Source organism: Mesoplodon densirostris, chromosome 1 (assembly GCF_025265405.1).
Source record: "Mesoplodon densirostris isolate mMesDen1 chromosome 1, mMesDen1 primary haplotype, whole genome shotgun sequence".
Classification (NCBI taxonomy): Eukaryota; Metazoa; Chordata; class Mammalia; order Artiodactyla; family Ziphiidae; genus Mesoplodon; species Mesoplodon densirostris.
In genome coordinates, this window is record NC_082661.1 from 204866091 (window position 1) to 204887814 (window position 21724).

Sequence of the window (21724 nt, forward strand, 5' to 3'; positions counted from 1 at the left end):
CTGTTTTATGATACCTGGCTACCTATGTTTATTTTGTCCTGTGGCTTCTACTCAACACCTTTCTGTCACATTTCTTCTCACCACACTGTCTGTTGACTCATTTGGAAAATCCTTTTTTCCATTCTCTGAATGTGAGTTTGATGATGATAGTCAGAGTCCCCACAAAGAACCTGTGTTGGACAGAGAACTCATAAAAGGCAACCTCACCAGTAGTGGCCTTTGTTTCAAGACCTAATCTCTTGTTCACTCGCATGTACTCAAGGGCATGGAGTTAGATGGCAGAGCACATGGTAACCTATGGAAAGCCACCAGATGCTTCATTTCTCAGAGATGTAGGATATGTGAGTGTGGATGCCAAGATCATCAGTACAATTGCATCCTATCACCCAGCTCAAAGACCCTTCCTCTAGCACTCATATTCCACAGTAAAAATCACCTTCCTCTTTCCCTCTCTCCCTCCCTCTTTTCCTCTTCATACCAATAGCAGCTGATTTCCCATTTATGCCATAAAATGCTGTAATGGAACTAATTTAGTCTCCTCTTCAGCTGAAGCCACAAGGCAATTGATTTCCACTTTTTTACTGAGATGCCAGCGGTCAGCCAACAGAATGCGTCACACACATCAGAGAACTACAGATTCCCCAAGAGAAGTCAGGTGAGTTTTAAATACTTTATGGGTCCCACTATATAATGCTGGTTCCTGATTGTGTTAACAAGTAAGAATGTCCTGCTCTTTCCTCTGCCTCTCATGTGATCAGGGTCAAACCCTGGAAGGGTTAGAAGTGGCAGTCTGTGTGTGTGCGTGTGCATGCATGTGTGTGTGTGCATGTGTTTGGGGAAGGGGGAATGGGGAAGGCAGGGAATTGAAAATAGAAAATCTAAGAAGCCCATATGGTCTCTTTCTCACTAAAGGAAGCCAGCCTGTAGTAAAGTTGAACTAGTGGAATCATTTTAACTTTTAGTAAGTTCAAAGTTTTGATAATTATGCTAGGCATATTAATGACTCGTTGAGGAATTTTTAATTAATGAAAATAACTGGGGAAATGTGGTGACTTGCTCTAATCTTCATCCAGTGGAAGGTAAACTGAGCCTCATAGAATAAATTTAAGGGAAGACAAAAATAAAGTTGTTTTATGATAACATCCCATGAGTCCTATTTGTCCCACACAACACATACACCTGTTTTAGCCCTGATTTAGTGCGTTCTTCTGTGTCCTTCACTCTATTTTAAACTCCATGAGAGCATGAGGCCACCACCATGCTTCTTATCTAACTGAGAAAATAGAAGCAGACAGAGAAAATAGAAGACAATTCCCACAAGCTTCCACCTCCATATATTCTCATCTCACGTCAACTGGGCATGTCTAACCCTCCTTCTCTCCTATTTTGATGTAGGAGTTTTACACGCCCCTGTGAATGCTAAATTCTACACTCGTGCATGAGATCCCAGCCCTCTAATGGGCTCAAGTTCTCCTCTCCCCTGCTTCATGATGTTTCCCCTCTTTCTGGATTATTTTCACCACCATGAAAGCATTCTTTTACTTCTCCCTTCTTAATTCTCTTCTTGTTCTCTCCTGATCACATGCCAATAAGGCTTTTCACCTATCCATCAAAACTGCTCTTGAAAATGCTACCAAAATACTCCCCGTTGCTAAATCCGTCGTCGATATTCTGTCTGCGTCTTCCTTGATGTCTCCACCTCTCTCCCTGGACACCACACAGCCTTCTGTCCTCTCACAGTGATTTCTCCATCTCAGTCTCTCCTGGTACTTTCTCAAACCCCATAATGTCAGAAAGTCTTAAACCTAAGAAAAGAGAAAATTACATTCCTTCCTTTGCTGATGTCATCCAGTCTTAAATATCACATAAATAACGTTGTATTTCTAGAATAACCCTAGCTCAGATCTCTCTCCTTAACCCCAGCTTCACACATCCAGCCGCCTACCCCACACACCACTGAGAAGTCTACTCACCATCCCATGTTCAAAACCAACCTCCCAATCTTCCCCCTAAAGCTCCATACACTCATTTCTTCTACACTGCTGTTGATGGACACATGTCCCTTATAGTCTCTCAGACCCCAAAACCTGGAATTACTTTTAATTTCCCCCTTTCACACTACACATTATTTCATTAGAAAATTCTGTAAGATGTGTCTTCATCTACTAGAAAATCTAACCATGTCTCACCCCCTTCACCCCTACCAAGAGTCAATGTCAACTCTTGACTGAATTGTTAATAGCTGCATAAATAATCCTCTCCTACTTCTACACTTTCTTCTTCTTGGACTTTTTAAAAAAATTTAAATGAATCAACCAGAAAAACATCCACAAGCTCCTACTTTATTTTTCTTAGCAAAAATTAGTCATATTACATCACTTCTCTGCTTAAAACAGCCAATGACTTTCCATATAAGCCAGAATGAAAGTTAAAGTCCTTATCATCTAAAGGACTTAACACATCCACTCTCCCCTTTTCTCTTTGTTATCCCTCCCGTTATTCTTTTTCTTTCCAGCTCTGCTTCGGCCACATTCACCACTTTGCTAAACCACGAATTTGGGGCACTCTCTGGCCTCAGGACATTTGAACTTGCTGTCCACTCTGCCTGAAATTGTCTTCCTTCAGATGTCCTCATGACTGGTTCCTTCACCTCCTAGAGTTTTCATCCTGCCTCATCTTCTCAGAGCAGCCCTCCTTGTCGACTGTGTTCGGGATTACAAATCTCACCCTGCACTCCCTGTCTCCTTGCCTATTTTCTTTTCCCCTGTGGCACTCACACCATCCATCAAACTATGCTTACTTTTCCTGCTTATTGTCTGTCTCTCCCCTATAATGTGAGCTGCATAAAAGCAGAGATTTTTTTAACATTGTAGCCTGGGTATCCAGTAAAAGGTCAAGCACATGGTATGCACTAAAAAAAATTTTTTTGAAAAAGAAATCTAAGCATTCCCCTACCCTTACCCACCTCCCATACATATACACACAGTTGCCCAAACAAACTTTTCCTAGCAGAGTATTTTGCATTTAACAGGTGCTGACTAAATGAGAGTTGACTTGTATATTAAAGATAACTACATACTAGACATGATATATAGTACATACTTCATTCAGTGCATATTTAAAGTGTGAGCAAGGGAGCAGGTCAGAATCCAAGAATGAATATGATTTTATTCCCTGTACCTCTCAGAAAGGATTGAAAATTAGGGGGCTTTTATGTATATTTCAAAAATAATAAATTACATAGCATAAATAATGAATTAAATAGAATTATGAAATGTATTCATGTTTATTTCCACTTGGTTAATTTTGGTAAACATTTTTTTGTTTAATTCATTAAGAGATAGTTTAACCATTACCACACATCATTACAGGGCAAAACTAGGAAAATATCTACTACAACTAGTCCTGAGGGCTTGCCAAGGATTCACAGGCAGTAGGTAACTCTTCTTTCCACGTTTTCAAAGAAGCCTTAACATGTGTATCTATCTAGAGCTGTCAATGCAATAAAAATATCGAGAGAGGGAGAATGCCTAGTTACCCATTAAACTGAAGTTGGGAAGGAAACTAAGCAAAGCAGTGAGTAAAAGGAATCCATCCATGTGTTCAAAATACCACTTCTTCTTTATCCCCAGAGTCACAGTGTATCTTTACTCTGGGGAAGCATAGATCTTTTTATTCTCCTATCTTTCTTAGCACTTTTTTCTTTAGGTTATACTTTCTGCTGCTATGTTATTCCATACAAATATATAATTGGCTGTTCATGCATTATTAAGTCACCTCCTCTATGCTGCTTTTTTATGGTAACATGTGCCTATTGAAGACACAAAACTTAGCTGGAAAAATGGAAAATAAGAGTATTTTAGGCATACTGTCAGGGACATAATTGGAAATTTTGTGGGAAGGATAATCTGTCAATCTTCTTAATCATTGTCTCATATGACATCATCATTAATAAAGCAGGAAAGAGTCTTCTGTACAGTTACGGGAGAAAAATAACTGACAGGAGTCAACCAGAGCGCTTTCATACATTTATTCATTTCAATTAATACCCCCAAATCTCTGTGGTTGAAGTGCTTTAGTGATCACAAAGGATTTTCATGCTCTTCTTCTTTACTCCTCACAACCATCTATTTGCAAGGAAAACTCTCTTGCAATAGCAAATGAGAAAACTGAGACCCTAAGGGTGTAGGGTGTGGACCAAAGTCACAAAATTAGTCAGTAGAATTTTTTGTTGTTGTTCCTTTTAAATTCTGACCCATGTGATTTTTTTTCTTTTTTTTATTAGTCTCTGCTTTACAACAAAGTGAATCAGTTATACATATACATCTGTTCCCACATCCCCTCCCTCCTGCATCTCCCTCCCTCCCACCCTCCCCATCCCACCCCTCCAGGCGGCCACAAAGCACCGAGCCGATCCCCCCGTGCCACGTGGCCACCCCCCACCAACCATCCACCCCACGCCCGGCAGTGTATACACCTCCATGCCGTTCCCCCGCCCTGTCACAGCCCCCCCCATATCCCCAAGCCCACCCCCAGTAGGTCTGTGTCTCTATTCCTGTTTTACCCCTAAGTTCTTCATGACATTTTTTTTCTTAAATTCCATATATATGTGTTAGCATACGGTATTTGTCTTTCTCTTTCTGACTTACTTCACTCTGTATGACAGACTCTAGGTCTATCCACCTCATTACAAATAGCTCAGTTTCATACCAAAATGTTCATTGCCGCTCTATTCACAATAGCCCGGAGATGGAAACAACCCAAGTGTCCATCATCGGATGAATGGATAAAGAAGATGTGGCACATATATACAATGGAATATTACTTAGTCAGTAGAATTGTTGATACACAAACCTATACATTCATATGCTAAACCTACTATTTTCCCCACTAGTCTTCAGCTTAAAATGTCCAATACGCTAAATATGCTAAAAAGATGATTAACCATGGTTCCTACACTCCAACAATTTCTAGATGGGTAGGGTTTTTTAATTCATAAAAGACTATAACTTTACAAAATCGTAGTCAGTGTGAGATTGAATAATATAGAAATCTAAAGCTCTTCATAATTCGAATAAATAAAGCAAGACTACTGTGATTAGGCATAAGGACCAACTGCTTTATGACATAAACTTAATTTAAAAGTGAACAAGAAGCAAAGTAACCTTCTTAAGCATGTGGAATCTGCCCTTGAAAATCATTCGAAGAATATAGAAAGAACTCTTCTTTGGAATGACAGTGATATTCACGTCCTGGAGTCAAAAAGCTTCCTGTGGGGCTTCTCTGGTGGCACAGTGTTTGAGAGACCGCCTGCCAATTCAGGGGACACGGGTTCGTGGCCCGGTCCAGGAAGATCCCACATGCCAAGGAGCAGCTGGGCCCATGAGCCATGGCCGCTGAGCCTGCACGTCCGGAGCCTGTGCTCCGCAACGGGAGAGGCCACAACAGTGAGAGGCCCGCGTACCGCAAAAAAAAAAAAAAAAAAAAAAAAGCTTTCTGTGAAGTGTAGAGGAATCTAGTCTTTCACAGCTCTGTGTTTCATTAACTCGCAGTGGCTCCGTCCTGCAAAGGCTAGAGCATGTGAGGACCTAACCCGTCTGAGATAAAGGATGTCAAAGCTCCCTTCAGTAACTCAACTTAGTTCTATATCCAGTCATTCTTTTTTTTTTATCGGAGTATAGTTAATTTACAATGTTGTGTTAATTTCAGGTGTACAGCAAAGTGTTTCAGTTATACATATATCATATCTATTATTTTTCAGATTCTTTTCCCTTATAGGTTATTACAAAATATTGAGTACAGTTCCCTGTGCTATACAGTAGGTCCCTGTTTGTTATCTATTTTATATATAGCAGCATGTACATGTTAATCCCAACCTCCTAATTTATCCCTACCCCCACTTCCTCTTTGGTAACCGTGTTTGTTTTCTATGTCTGTGAGTCTACTTCTGTTTTGTATATAAGTTTATATCATTTTTTTAACTTCCACATATAAGTGATATCATATGATATTTGTCTTTCTCTGTCTGCTTACTTCACTTAGTATGATAATCTCTAGGTCCATCCATGTTTCTGCAAAAGGCATTATTTCATTCTTTTTTATGGTTAAGTAATATTCCATTGTGTATATGTACCACATCTTCTTCATCCATTCCTCTGTCAATGGGCATTTAGGTTGCTTCCATGTCCTGGCTATTGTACATGTCCTGTATGGGGGTGCATGTATATTTTTGAATTATGGTTTTCTCCAGATAGATGCCTAGGAGTGGGATTGCAGGATCATGTGGTAGCTCTACCTTTAGTTTTTTTTAAGGAATCTCCATACTGTTCTCCATAGTGACTGTACCAATTTACATTCCCACCAACAATGTAGGAGGGTGTCCTTTTCTCCACACCCTCTCCAGCATTTATTACAATATTTGTAGATTTTTTGATGATGGCCATTCTGACCAGTGTGAAATGATACCTCATTGAAATTAAAACATTCTCTAACACCATACACAAAAATAAACTCAAAATGGATTAAAGACCTAAAAGTAAGATGGGATACTGTAAAACTGCTAGAGAAAAACCTAAGCAGAACATTCTTTGACATAAATCTCAGCAATATATTTTGGATCTGTCTCCTAGAGTAAAGGAAATAAAAACAAAAATAAACAAATGGAACCTAATTAAACTTAAAAGCTTTTGCACAGGAAAGGAAACTATAAACAAAACAAAAAGCCATCTTACAGACTGGGAGAAAATATTTGCAAATGATGTAACTGACATATGCAAAGAACTCACATAAAAAAATCATTAAAAATGTTTTAAAAAAAACAAACCAAAATCAAAAAAACACAAACTCAATATCAAAAAAATCCAAACAACCCAATCACAAAATGGGCAGAAGATCTAACTAGACATTTCTCCAAAGAAGACATACAGATGGCCAAAAGGAAAAGATGTTCAACATCGTTAATTATATCAAGTCATTCTGACCCTAGTCCACCTTTGACCTCTCGTGCCTTGACTAACAAGGAGGAAATGTCCTTATTCATCACCTACTTTTGGAGACCACTCATAGAATTGGGCCCTTATTTTTCATTTTCTGTAAGACTTCAGATGAGTCTTGTCTTCATTCATCCTCTAGAAACTCAAGTCCACTTTCTGAACTCCAACTGACCACTGGGATCTCATTCTCACCTTTCCTTCTTTCTGAAACTACTGCCCACATGCCTTTGTCTGTCTTTGCCTAAGGAAATCCTGAAGGACATTCAGTACAGGGTGTGTCACACAGTAGGTGCTCAATATTTATTGAATAGGGATCTACAACAATAAATATGTTCTGATCTTTGGCTTCAATGCAGCTTAGAGTCTAATAGAGAAAGATAAAAATATAAAAACTAAGTGTTACAGATGCTGCAATGAAAGGAATAGAGTATAAAACTGGCATAAAGAATTTTTTTCTGCTGGCAGAGTCAAGAAGAAGACTTCTTGGAGGAAGTGAGAAGACTAAGTAAGATTAAATGAAGAGGAAGAATAGGTTTTTCTTAAAACAGTGGGAAGACAGATGCACATTTCGAAGACAAAAAGAAAAGTTACTTACATGAAAGAAAAGTGTTTATATAGAAGCATGGCAGAAGATAAGCCTGGAAATTTGGGTAGATTATGGATGGATGGAAAAATTACTATTTAGATATTTGAGAAGAGCTGCAGTTTTCTGAGCAGGCAAGTGATACAATCAGAGTGATATCTTAGAGTTGTCTTTGGTGGCAGTTACCCAGACATACGAGTTGAAGAAAAGAACTTGAAGAAGGAAACTAGCTGGTCAGGAACCAATTTGATTATCCTTGCAGTAAATGATTAATGTGTGATCTAAGGCAATGGCAATGGGATTAAACAAGACAGGAAATGAATTTTGGTGAATCGTGTAGAATCCACTCTCATTTCCTCCTACAATTCCACAAAATTCAGTACAGAAATGTGTAAAATGTATAACATTACAAAAGAAAGGCAAGAAATGGGGACAACAAAAGTGAGATGCAAAGAAAAATTGGAAGATATAAAAGCAGAAAATGAAGACTAGAGGAAGAAGAAAGATGGTGCCTGCAAGATGCAAGGGTGAGGGGTCAAGATGCTCGTGAATTCATGCTCTGTAATCCAGGGAAGACGCCTCTGAAGGCTGAGGTGTAGAACACGCAGACGGCATGGAGATGGGTTGAAACTTTCCATAAGAAGCGTTAGACCTTTGCATTCCCTCTAATTTTAAACAAGAAAAGTCAGATCCTAACAATGTCCTGACCCAACAGAAAATGGAAGATTATTCTCTGGAGAGACTTGGACACAGAGACACCAGACACAGTCAGCAGTAAGAGGCCATATGAAAATTAAGGGAATTCCAAGAAGGTCTACACACTGAACAGTGAGACCCATAAAATACTTCCCCCACTTTTCCACAACTTTAGTAACCAGGCTTCTCTCACAGGTGGAACCCTAGGGGGTTCATCTCTTTGGAACCTCAGTGGTTCAAAAAAAAAAACACTCAACAGTTGGAAAGAGGTAGTAACAATAAAAACAACTGCATTCCTAAGGATATTACAAGAAATTCCACTGGTCAATAAGACCTGAAATTACATACAAAGCTTCTAATCTATTTCTAGGGCCCTACTCTTAAATCTCAGGAAATCCATGCCACTAACTAGAAATATAGAGGAAAAAGAAAATAAGCAATGCAGAAGAACTGGAGCAGTGCAGGGGATGGCAGAAAGCAATCAAAGACACCCTATAAGCAACAGCCTTAGAGAGATAGAAGTAGATAATGCATCCATAAAATGAGAATACTGAGAATATTATGTTAAAATGGGAGAGAGGCTTTCAAATAATTAAACTCTTGGAAATTAAAAATACAGTAGCAGAAACAAAATTAAATAGAAAGGTTGAAATATAAAGATGAGGGAATCTTCCAGAAGGTATCAATATAACCAAAAAGCAAAATGGGAAATAGATAAGAATAAGTAAAATTATAGAGGTTTAATCCTAAAATTCAAACAGTCAAATAATACAGTCCCAGGAAGAGACAGAGAAGAAATTGAAAGAAAGGAAATTATATAGAAAGAAATAAGAAAACACCCAGGACTTAAATGTCTGGATTTATAGATTAAAAAGACTGACTAGTATCTTCCAAAATGGGAGAAAGATTTTCATAGCAAAGCACAGCACAGTAAAACTTTAAGGAAGTGAGATTCAGAGAGAACAGGCAATCAGAATAGTATCTGACATCTGAACAGCAACTTTGAAGCTGAAAGAAGAAGCATTTGTGCCTACTATATTCTGTAAAAAAATGATTTTCAGTCTAAATTTTGAACCCAGACAAACTTTCAGCCCAATGAGAAAGGTAGAATAAAACTTTTTCATTTAGGCAAGTTCTTTAAAAAAAAAAAAAAAAATCATCTCCCATACACTTCTGAAGAAACTACAAAAAAGATGAACTTCATTAAAATGAAATAATTACCAAGGAGCAGGACACTTGGAATTCTGATGACAGGTCTAAAAGAGGACAGAAGTGTATAAAGCTCCCATAATGACAGTGAGGGGAAAGCCCAGGAGAAGCGGCAGAGCAGCAGTTCTAGAGAACCTAGATCGGGGCTGCACAGAGGGGGTCCAGGGAGAAACTCCCAAGAATAAAGCAACATTGATAAAGTATCTGATTTGATCAATGGGTTGAAGGAAGGAGTTACCCTTCTCTCCAAGTGTCTGCAGATGAAACATGGCAATAGGTACATAGAAAACGTAAACCAAGATAAAACTAACTAGTACTAATTCCCAAGAAAACCAAAAGTTGCACGAGAAAGAAGTCACCACAGTGCACTTATATGACTCAGGTGTGAATAACATGTATATAAACACAATAATGAAAATGCCAAATGTTTATTTTACCAAAAACTGAAATAATTACATTAACGTGATCAGAAAGAGATGAGGTAGAAGACCTAAATAGACATTTCTCCACAGAAGATATACAGACTGCCAACAAACACATGAAAGGATGCTCAACATCTTTACTCATTAGAGAAAAGCAAATCAAAACTACAATGAGATATCATCTCACACCAGTCAGAATGGCCATCATCAAAAAATCTACAAACAATAAATGCTGGAGAGGGTGTGGAAAAAAGGGAACACTCTTGCACTGCTGGTGGGAATGTGAATTGGTACAGCCACTATGGAGAACGGTATGGAGGTTCCTTAAAAAACTACAAATAGAACTACCATATGACCCAGCAATCCCACTACTGGGCATATACCCTGAGAAAACCATAATTCAAAAAGAGACATGTACCAAAATGTTCATAGCAGCCCTATTCACAATAGCCCGGAGATGGAAACAACCTAAGTGTCCATCATCGGATGAATGGGTAAAGAAGATGTGGCACATATATACAATGGAATATTACTCAGCTATAAAAAGAAATGAAATTGAGCTATTTGTAATGAGGTGGATGGACCTAGAGTCTGTCATACAGAGTGAAGTAAGTCAGAAAGAGAAAAACAAATACTGTATGCTGACACATATATATGGAACTTAAGAAAAAAAAATGTCATGAAGAACATAGGGGTAAGACAGGAATAAAGACACAGACCTACTAGAGAATGGACTTGAGGATATGGGGAGGGGAAAGGGTAAGCTGTGACAGTGAAAGAGCGGCATGGACATATATACACTACCAAACGTAAGGTAGATAGCTAGTGGGAAGCAGCCGCATAGCACAGGGAGATCAGCTCGGTGCTTTGTGACCACCTGGAGGGGTGGGATAGGGAGGGTGGGAGGGAGACGCAAAAGGGAGGGGATACGGGAACATATGCATATGTATAACTGATTAAATTTGTTATAAAGCAAAAAATAAAAAAAACAAATAATTACATTAACGTGATCAGAAAGAGATGAGGTTGACATTTTAAAGAAATACATTCTTTTTTTTATTTTATTTTATTTTATTTTTTGCTGTACGCGGGCCTCTCACTGCTGTGGCCTCTCCCGTTGCGGAGCACAGGCTCCGGACACACAGGCTCCGCGGCCATGGCTCGCGGGCCCAGCCGCTCCGCGGCATGTGGGATCTTCCGGGATAGGGGCACGAACCCGTGTCCCCTGCATCGGCAGGCGGACTCTCAACCACTGCGCCACCAGGGAAGCCCTAAAGAAATACATTCTTATCTTCCAAGGAAATGTATAAAGAGTTATTATAACTTTAAAAGATGGAAAATCACAAAGTAATATTATCAGCCTATTTTTTAGAAACATGGAGGTGAATCTCAGAAGCAACAGGTAAAATATTCAAAACTACCTCTTGGGACAGAATTCAAGGATGAGAAAGAAATGTAGATATGATCTACTATTTTTTATTATAAGCCTTGCAGAACTCCTTGACATAGATTCATGTGATGATATTTTTTTTTAAGAAAGGGGCACTTAAACAACAGGAATTTATTCTTCACGGCTCTGGAGGCTGGAAGTCCAAGGTCATGGTGCTGGCAGGCTCTATAAGCCAATCAGTCTATGGTGTCTTTTTTACAGCAGCCTAAAGAGACTAAGATGGGGACAGTAAGGAATATCCCTTAGATTTAGATTTTTTTTTATTGGAGTAAGTATAGTTGCCTTACACTGCTGTGTCAGTTTCTGCTGTAAAGCAAAGTGAGTCAGCCATACATATACATATACCCCCTCTGTTTTGGATTTCCTTCCCATTTAGGTCATCAGAGAGCACTGAGTAGAGTCCCCTGTGCTATACAGTAGGTTCTCATTAGTTATCTATTTTATACATAGAAGTGTGTATATGTCAATCCTAATCTCCCAATTCTTCCCACCTGCCTAGATTTAGATTTTTAAAAGAAGTAAAACTAAACAAGAATTTATGGAATGTACTTTTTAAAAATAGCTACTTTTCTCTTTCATGATTTCCTTTTCATCATGACTAAAAATTATGTCAGCACCAATAAATATTACTAAGCAGATCATCATAATAATTTTAAAAAAAGACAGGGGCAGGGCTTCCCTGGTGGCGCAGTGGTTGGGAGTCCGCCTGCCGATGCAGGGGACGCGGGTTCGTGCCCCGGTCCGGGGGGGTCCCGCGTGCCGTGGAGCGGCTGGGCCCGTGGGCCGTGGCCGCTGAGCCTGCGCGTCCGGAGCCTGTGCTCCGCAACGGGAGAGGCCACAGCAGTGAGAGGCCCGCGTACCGCAAAAAAAAAAAAAAAAAAAAAAGACAGGGGCAGGTACAAATGTTATTGCAAAGAGGAATCAATGGATTAATGTGATGGAACAGAATGACTCGACTTTGGAGCAAAGAAGAAGAAACTTTAAATGATCCTATGATTTCATGCCTGCGTGACAGAAGAGAATTTTGGAAAAAATCATATAGGAGAGGAAATCTGAAATTAGCTGGGGAATGAGGGGCTTGATATAGTAGGAAGTATGTTGGACTGATTGGCAGTCAGACATGATTTCTAATCCTCATTCCATCCCCAGTTACTTGTGAACTTGGTCTAGTAAATTTACTTCTGAAACTCACTTTCTCTAGGTCCATCCATGTTGCTGTAAAGGGCATCATTTCATTGTTTTTTATGGCTGAGTAATATTCCATTGTATATATGTACCACATCTTCTTTATCACACTAAGTAAGTCAGACAGAGAAGGGCAAATATTGTATTATATCGCTTAAATGTGGAATCTAAAAAAAGATACAAATGAACTTATTTACAAAGCAGAAATAGACTCAGAGACATAGAAAACCAACTTAAGTTTACCAAAGGGGAAAGAGAGGAGGAAAGATAAATTAGAAGTTTGAGACTAAAATATACATGCTACTATATATAAAATAGGTAATCAAAAAGGACCTACTGTAGAGCAAAAGGAACTATATTCAATACTATATCTTGCACTAACCTATAATGGAAGAGAATGTAAAAAAAAGAATATATATATATATATATATATATATATATATATATATATATATATATCTGAATCACTTTTTTGTACACCTGGAACTAACATAACATTGTAAATCTTCAATTAAAAACAAAGTAAAAACAGAAAAATAAAACTCACTTTCTTTAGCTTAAAAGTGGGGAAGTTAAACTCAACAATCTCCAACACCCTTCCAATTTGTTTAAGAGGAACTTCACTTTGCATGCGTGTTGGAGTTGACAGTGAAAGGACCAAAGGCCCATGTGCTGTGAATGCAGAATGAGAATTAAGAAAGCTGTCAGGGTTGCAGAGGCTGAGTGTAGAGATATCTACGTGGAGATCATTAAGGCTTGAGGGAGTAAGAGTATAGAGATGGAAACGGAAAGACAGAGGACAAAACTGGAGGAAACACCCACCCCGAGTGGAAAGGAGAAGGAGATAAATGAGTCGTAGATGAGCATTTCCAGGAGGGGAAACTAGAACAGTGAATGTGAGAGTTTAAAAAGGTAAAACAGAATGGTTCTGTTTATCCATTAGGCTTTAGAATTTTATGACAAGTTTAGTGGTGTTATGAATTCAGTAACAACTCCTGAATTTAAGTAGAAAAAAATTTATAGTAGAACCAATTAAAGGTTTTAGAAGTCACCAAAGATGAGCTTTTTTCCCCTTTTTCATTAAATCATTGTAGGCATCACAGTATAGATGTCACCATTTGGGAGTATTCATGTGGATAAAGGTGGGCTTTTTATTTTTCACCTTTAGAAATGTGTCAGTGATTGAAATCTTGCCTGAGGCTATGAATTTTTCATAATAGCTAAGTGGCAATTCAGCCCAGCACTCTAAATCTCTGCACCTCAGCTGTGATCCAAGCAAGGTGAAATGGAAATATTTGACAGTATTTCACCAAGCCCTATCATGCACACACATGCCACTTCCTCTATTTTTCATGCAAACTATTCATTCATACAGTAAAAACAAATCAGTACACACACACAAATACAAATTCGCTTTTCATTTATAAGTGGTAAAACCCCTTTCTTAATTTATTGTTCTTCATTTTTATAAACTAACTACTGTATTTTATACTTTAAATTCCTTATTCTATATGGTTGAGAGTATCATGTAATTATATAATCTGTATATTTTCAATTTTAAATAACAACATGATGACAAAATTTTATTACATATGTATTTATATATACATGTATACATACATGTGTAGATATGTGTGTGTGTATATATACATATATATATATCCATACACAACACACTTCTATAAGAATTTCTCAATATTGGCCACATGATATACTCTTAGTCTTAGTTTTGTGTTATTATTTGTATTGCTACTAATATCTTTGTAAAAATACTTATGTTTATTTTAGTTTATATTTTTCGGTTACTTTTTAGGTACTAATTGTATCTAATATGGCATTACTTGTCTTAAGATGTGAAAATTTTGTATGAGTCTGTTAAGTACAGTTATAGTGCCACTATACCCAAAATAGTATGCCAAATTACACTTTCACTGCTGTTATTTTAATAACTTGGAATATAACTTCTCTTCTGAACAATCATGTTAGTTATGGTGAGTAACCAGCCAGTTTATACTGGGAGACCACTGGGATTAACCTTAAGGCAAGATTGATGTTTTACCTAAACACTGGAAATCTTAAAACATTGGCTACCCATAAATATTTAGTTCAGCACAATAATTAGAACATTAATTAGATATAGATTAAGTAGATTTAAGCAGAAAAAGAAGTGTAATATCAGTCACTAGAGGGCAGCAAAGATTGGAAAAAAGATATGAATTCAAATACTGATTCTTTTTTTTTTGCGGTACGCGGGCCTCTCACTGTTGTGGCCTCTCCGTTGCAGAGCACAGGCTCCGGACGCGCAGGCTCAGCAGCCATGGCTCACGGGGCAGCCGCTCCACGGCATGTGGGATCTTCCCAGACCGGGGCACAAACCTGTGTCCCCTGCATTGGCAGGCGGACTCTCAACCACTGCGCCACCAGGGAAGCCCCAAATGCTGATTCTTAATGCGGGGGTAATAAGACTGAAAGTTCTAGAGATATCAAAGGACCAGTTCTTCCCCCAAATGTTTCTGAGACATACAGTCTTGGCTCTTACATCATCTTGGAATAATGAGCAGAAGACCTAAATAGACATTTCTCCAGAAAAGATATACAGATTGCCAACAAACACATGAACGAATGCTCAACATCATTAATCATTAGAGAAATGCAAGTCAAAACTACAATGAGATATCATCTCACACCGGTCAGAATGGCCATCATCAAAAACTCTAGAAACAATAAATGCTGGAGAGGGTGTGGAGAAAAGGGAACCCTCTTTCACTGTTGGTAAGAATATAAATTGATACAGCCTCTATGGAGAACAGTATGGAGGTTCCTTAAAAAACTACCAATAGAACTACCATATGACCCAGAAAACCCATTACTGGGCATATACCCTGAGAAAACCATAATTCAAAAAGAGTCATGTACCAAAATGTTCATTGCAGCTCTATTTACAATAGCCAGGACATGGAAGCAACCTAAGTGTCCATCATTGGGTGAATGGATAAAGAAGATGTGGCACATATACACAATAAAATATTACTCAGCCATAAAAAGAAACGAAATTGAGTTATGTAGTGAGGTGGATGGACCTAGAGTCTGTCATACAGAGGGAAGTAAGTCAGAAAGAGAAAAACAAATACTGTATGCTAACACATATATATGGAATCTAAGAAAAAAAGAAAAAAAAAAAGGTCATGAGGAACCTAGGGGTAAGACGGGAATAAAGACAAAGACCTACTAGAGAATGGACTTAAGGATATGGGGAGGGGGAAGGGTAAGCTGTGACAAAGTGAGAGAGTGGCATGGACACACGTACACTACCAAACGTAAAATAGATAGCTAGTGGGAAGCAGCCGCATAGCACAGGGAGATCAGCTCGGTGGTTTGTGACCACCTAGAGGGGTGGGATAGGGAGGGTGGGAGGGAGGGAGACACAGGAGGGAAGAGATATGGGGATATATGTATATATATAACTGATTCACTTTGTTATAAAGCAGAAACTAACACACTATTTTAAAGCAATTATACTCCAATAAAGATGTTAAAAAAAAAAAAAAGCTACATCATCTTGCCGTCTTTTAGAGGGTTGACTGCCACTTTAATTTGGTCATCAGTGAACAATAAACATACTCAGGCATTCTCAAGAAATGGAAAGCTACACTTTTACCGGGTTGTTTCCCAAGGATTATGGTAGTTCCAATTTTCTCTAAAGAAATAGTTACGAAATAGGCCAATTGAGATTTTCTGTGGGATTTCTGCTTCTTCAGAGACCAGATGTTTCCTAATGATTTTTGTTTCCCCATCTAGAGCAGTAAAAATGAAACAGATTTACATCTTTTTAAATGCGAAGTTACTTTCTGGGTCTTTAAGAACTGTACAAATGTTTATAAAGAAAAAATATATATTTTTATTGAAGCATAGTTGATTTCCAATATTGTGTTAGTTTCAGGTGTACAGCAAAGTGATTCGGTTATACGTATATATGTTTATATTTATATTCTTTTAAAAAATTCTATTCCATTTTAGTTTATTACAAAATATTGAATATAGTTTCCTGTGCTATACATTAAATCCTTGTTGTTTATCTATTTTATATACAGTAGTGTGCATCTGTTAATCTTCTACTCTCAGTTTATCCCTCCCCCCCCTTCCCCTTTGGTAACCATAAGTTTGTTTCCTGTGTCTGTGAGTCTATTTTGTAAATAAGTTCATTTGTACTATTTTTTAGATTCCACATATAAGTGACATCATATAATATTTGTAAAAACAAAAATATTATATAATTTATAATTTCAATGTCTATTACTACTAATAGAAAATGTTTTAAGTATTTTTAATAAATTAATAAGAAAGTATAATAATATACCTTTTCCTTTTTGAATTCTCAATTTGTTGTTTATACATATTCACAAACTTATTAAATGAATATCCATTATTTTAACGTTGAAAAGGGATTGAAAACTTATTACAAATTCTGCTTGTGAGTGATATACCATACTTTTATTTTACATTTCAAAATTCATATTAAATGCATTGAAAGTCCTAAGTCTTTAGCATTATCTCAGTGTTTATTCTAGTGGGTTTTAAGATCCCAGAAAACATAAAATTGTATAGGGGTTTCTTTGGAAATAAAACACGCAAAGTAACAGAATGCTAGAGCTGTCAATTAACAAAATAAAATCGTGTTTATTTTATAATGTTGCCCTCCTAACATTGACCTTGACTGTTTACTTTGACTTTGCTTCGTGCCTATTGAAGGCTTGTCAATGATGTAGTTTATTTCCTTGGAACTTAGAAATTTAAAGGAGTAACACAAGGTAACTTATCAATTAGAAATTTAAAGGAGCAACACAAGGTAACTTATCAAACAAGTAAAAGTGTTTGCTGCTGGTCCATTTGGAAATGGAGGAACACATGAAAATTTAAAAACAAAGACCTCTGAATATCATTACAGGCTGCCTATTTATCTGCATGAGGGAAAAAATAATATTGGTTTGAAATCTTCCTAACTAAGACATAAAATAGAACAGAGAAAAAGTGGGTGAGATGCATGAAAACGCACTTTCATTGTGACACAAAACTTCACATTTCACCTAAGTGCTCACGACCCCCGGATCTAGTTTCCAGCCCATATTTCTCCCTGTAACCACATGGCTGCTGCTCATTTCCAGGGTTCAAGTACTTGGCCGCCCCTCAAGGTCACGTGCTCCTATCTCATCTGAACCCGCTCCTCTTCTTGCTCTCTCTGTCTGTCCTGGTGACATGTCCACCTCCTCACCACAGACACACAACTGACTGTCTCTTTCCTCAAGGCCCCAAACAACCAGCCACCAAACTTGCTATGTTTATCTTGCAAATGTTTCCTGAATCTCTCTTTTTAAAAGCCCTGATTATGTCACCCATAATTACTTTCTAACAGTCCCCTCAAAAACATTATGTACATTGTAATCAGAACGCTAACAGAGATACCATTATTTTACTCCACTGCTTAAATACCTACAAAGTCTCCATTAATCTACAGAATACAGTCCAAATGCCCTAGTATGGCATACACGAGTACCATTACTTTTGATTTAAAGTTTATCCTTGATAAATATTTGTTGACCCAAAAAGAACTCAATGCCCAGTGTTCCTATGTTGAGACAGAGTACTGATACAAAACCAGAATTATAGCCAGGGGTTGTAGCAAAGGATTTAACATGAGGAAATTAAACTATATATAATGTCAGTTTAATATATTTCTTAGCATTGGAGGAAAATCTAGTGAAAAACAAACAGAGTAGGCAGTGATTGCAGCAAAAATTGATAAGGTAAATATTGCCCAAATTTTTGCCAGAGGAGAATGGAATGGTATTGGAGATTTGTAGATTTAAATCCAACTATATAGCCCAAACACAGTATTTCTGTCTCTTAGCTACGTTCCTTTTTTCTCACATTTCCCTTTCAAGAAACCATCAACAGCTCTGACAAAAAACTAATTGCTTGAGACTTTCATAAACAATGAACAGTCACGGCTGGGCATTTCCTCTGAAGAAAAGTTGGAAATCAAAACAAAGATGCTTTCATCTCCTGTTTGCTCTTGGTAAACTAGCAGTGTTAGGAAAGATCTTTCATTTGTTCCTTCATCTCCTCATGTGTCCAAGCACCCACAGAAAGTGTTTACAGAGCAAAACAGCTCATTTCTTTCCCCAGAAAATCAATCCTTTGCAACTGGTCCAGATTAATTAAAGCAGCATGAGTGAAGAAGAGGAAATGGCTTGTTAGCCAGGAAAGAGACAGCGTCAAAGGAGCAAACCCCTCACTAAATCTTAAAAATGATAAAGGGACTTGTCTCTTAGTAGACCCTAGACTTCTGAAGACATTTTTTCTGCCTTGCTTCATTTTCGATTTCCATGAAAGAATACTCTTGATGATAGAATAGCCCTTAGTTGATACAACTGTAAAGAAATATTTCCTTTCTGTTGTTTTATACATTTAAAATATTTAACTACACAAACCTATTTATCTCTTTCAATTTGATCATTTGGTATTGTATATGTCTATTTGATCCACAATACATCCAAAAATTACTGATTTTGACTAAATTTAACATAATTCTAAAAGATACTAATATGGATCTGTAAATAATATGTAAAAATGAATCAGTATGAGGGATAACAAAACAGAAAGAAAGTTCCTAGTAAGTTAGGTTCAGGGACATCTGAAGGGAGAATATGATGGCACAATTTCACAATATATACAAATACAAGAAAAGAAAAATAATGCCAACAGCTAATTTTCTTAATAGATGCACTACCCACACAAATCAATGGAGAATTATCAACAACCCAATAAAAAAATCTGTGCAAGGACATGAATTTAGAGGAAAAAAATGCAAAGCATTTACAGTTTTGATGATCAGTCTCAATCAGAACAAAATGAGTGTAAATTAGAATTTATATTCTAACTGCATAACTGAACTTTTTGCATGTTGGACAACTCCATCTGCCATACAACATGGGGCCTGTAGTTAACAATGTGGTTTTGTGCACTTCAAAATTTGTTAAGCAGGTATATCTGATGTTCAGTGTTATTACCACACACACACACATACAAGGAGACTTTGGGAGGAATTGAACATGGGTATTACCTCGATTATGATGATGGTATCATGACTGCTTGCATATGTCCAAACTCACTGAAATACACACCTTAAACAAGTGCATTTCTTTGTGTATCAATTATACTGAGATAAAGCTGTTGTTAAAAATTGTATCTGGATATCAAGTTTTCAGTTAATGCTTTTAGTGCAAAGCAAAAATCCTCTGTATTAGCAAGGGCATGGGGAAACATTCACTCTCAAGGTGGGTTGGTATGAACACAAGTTGGTACAACCCTCTGAAAGACAATTTCACAACATCTATAAAATTGTAAATACACATATCCTTACTTAGATTTGATAATTCCACTTTTAAAAGTTTATTCTATAAACACATGCAACAAAAATATAATTACGAAGATTTTCAGAGCGGCATCTGTGTGACAGCAAGCCATGAACTTATTCAAAGGAATGAGGAATTTTTTGTGTCACTCCCACGAGAGACTTCAGTGACCAATTAAGTGAAAGAGCAAAGTGTGCTACAATTTGTGCAAAAATCAAGCAGAAAAGTCACTTCAGGAAAGAGAAACCTAAATATTGGAGATCACTTTGAACTGTTTGACATTTTGCACTGCTTAAATCTTGTGCCACGTCATGCGTTGCCTTCTCAAAAAAATATATATTGAAAAAATCTTTTGAGGAAGACAAAGACAATGAAGCAGAGGTAGTGACATGATGCAGTGAGTGAGGACAATGACTTATAGTGTTGTTGAGAAGAGAAGAAAACTAAATTAACATGGGGTCAACGTTTTACTGTTTTTATTGTGATTATGGTCGCTCTTTGAACACAGAAGTTTAGGGAACACTCTGAGGGTCTGACTGTATACCAGTTGGCATGAACCAAGTGCAGAGGAGAAACTTGTTGCACAGTCAAGGCAGGTGGATGGGTCCTGGAGAAGGACCAAGAGATAGAATCCAGGTGAACAGAAGTGTCCACCTGTGATTAGAGCAGGGGCACCTCCATCTTAACAAGTAGAATGAAGAAAGGTGTTTGACTGTGTGTGTGAAAGTAACAAAACACTGGTGGAGGAGTTGGCCAAGTTGGAGAGGGATCCATCTCCCATTTTACTGAGCAGAATGCAACATCATGAGTACAAACACAGCTACGTTTTTATATTTTCAGGTGAGTCAAGAAGAGGTTCTGATATCCTGCATCTAATCAATCCATGAATTATAAAGCTAAATCATCTTCTGAGAGTGAGGCTCGCCAGAGGAGCAGGGGTAACTTTGAGGAAGGAAGATCCAAGCCACAAGTAGGAGTATCAGATAGGTCAAGTGTGTTTTGAGGCTTGTGGTTAACTTAGACTGAAACTAGTTACGCTTTTTCTGTACTCAGCTATTAGGTTGCAAGTACGGTATAGGTAGTTGGATTAATCGAGGTTGGGGTATTGACAATTATTACAAGAGAGTAAGGGAGTAATAAAGCAGATGAACCTGTTTACAAGGGAGCGAGTATGATGAGTCACTTGCAAGCTAAACCTAGACCAAAAGGTAAGTGATGGTGGAGAAGGTGGAAAATAATACAGTAGCAGGGGAAATGGATTGAAAACCTGTATTAATCAAACAACGTTCATCCTGGAGATTAGGAGAGAAAGTGAACCAGAAAAGGAAAATGTAAGGGCACAGTGGGATGTTTGCAATACACACTGGTGATGACAGAGTACATGGAGGAACCATAAAAGTAGGTGGCTAAGTGTGGACGCGGGAAAGAGACTGGAATCAAAGAAGGAGTTTCTAGTCCTCATTTTCCAAGAGCTTTGACAGTAGGTGGCATTGAATGTGATCGAATATGTTTTTAGCCTCTTTTGAAATGGGTGCTTTTTTTTCTTATTGGGCATACAAATGTGTTGCATCACATGTTTCTAGTATTTATTCCTCTCATGGAATAAAAGTACTTGAAAAGAGTGTCATTTTCTTAATTGTCTGTTTTATGCAATCTGCTAGGGTTTTATTTCAAATTTTCACTTTTGCAGTCATAAGAATGATTGCTCTCTGCCTTCAGAACTCTATTACCTTCAAAGGCTGAATTGGATAGCTCTCCATTCTTTCCTATACTCT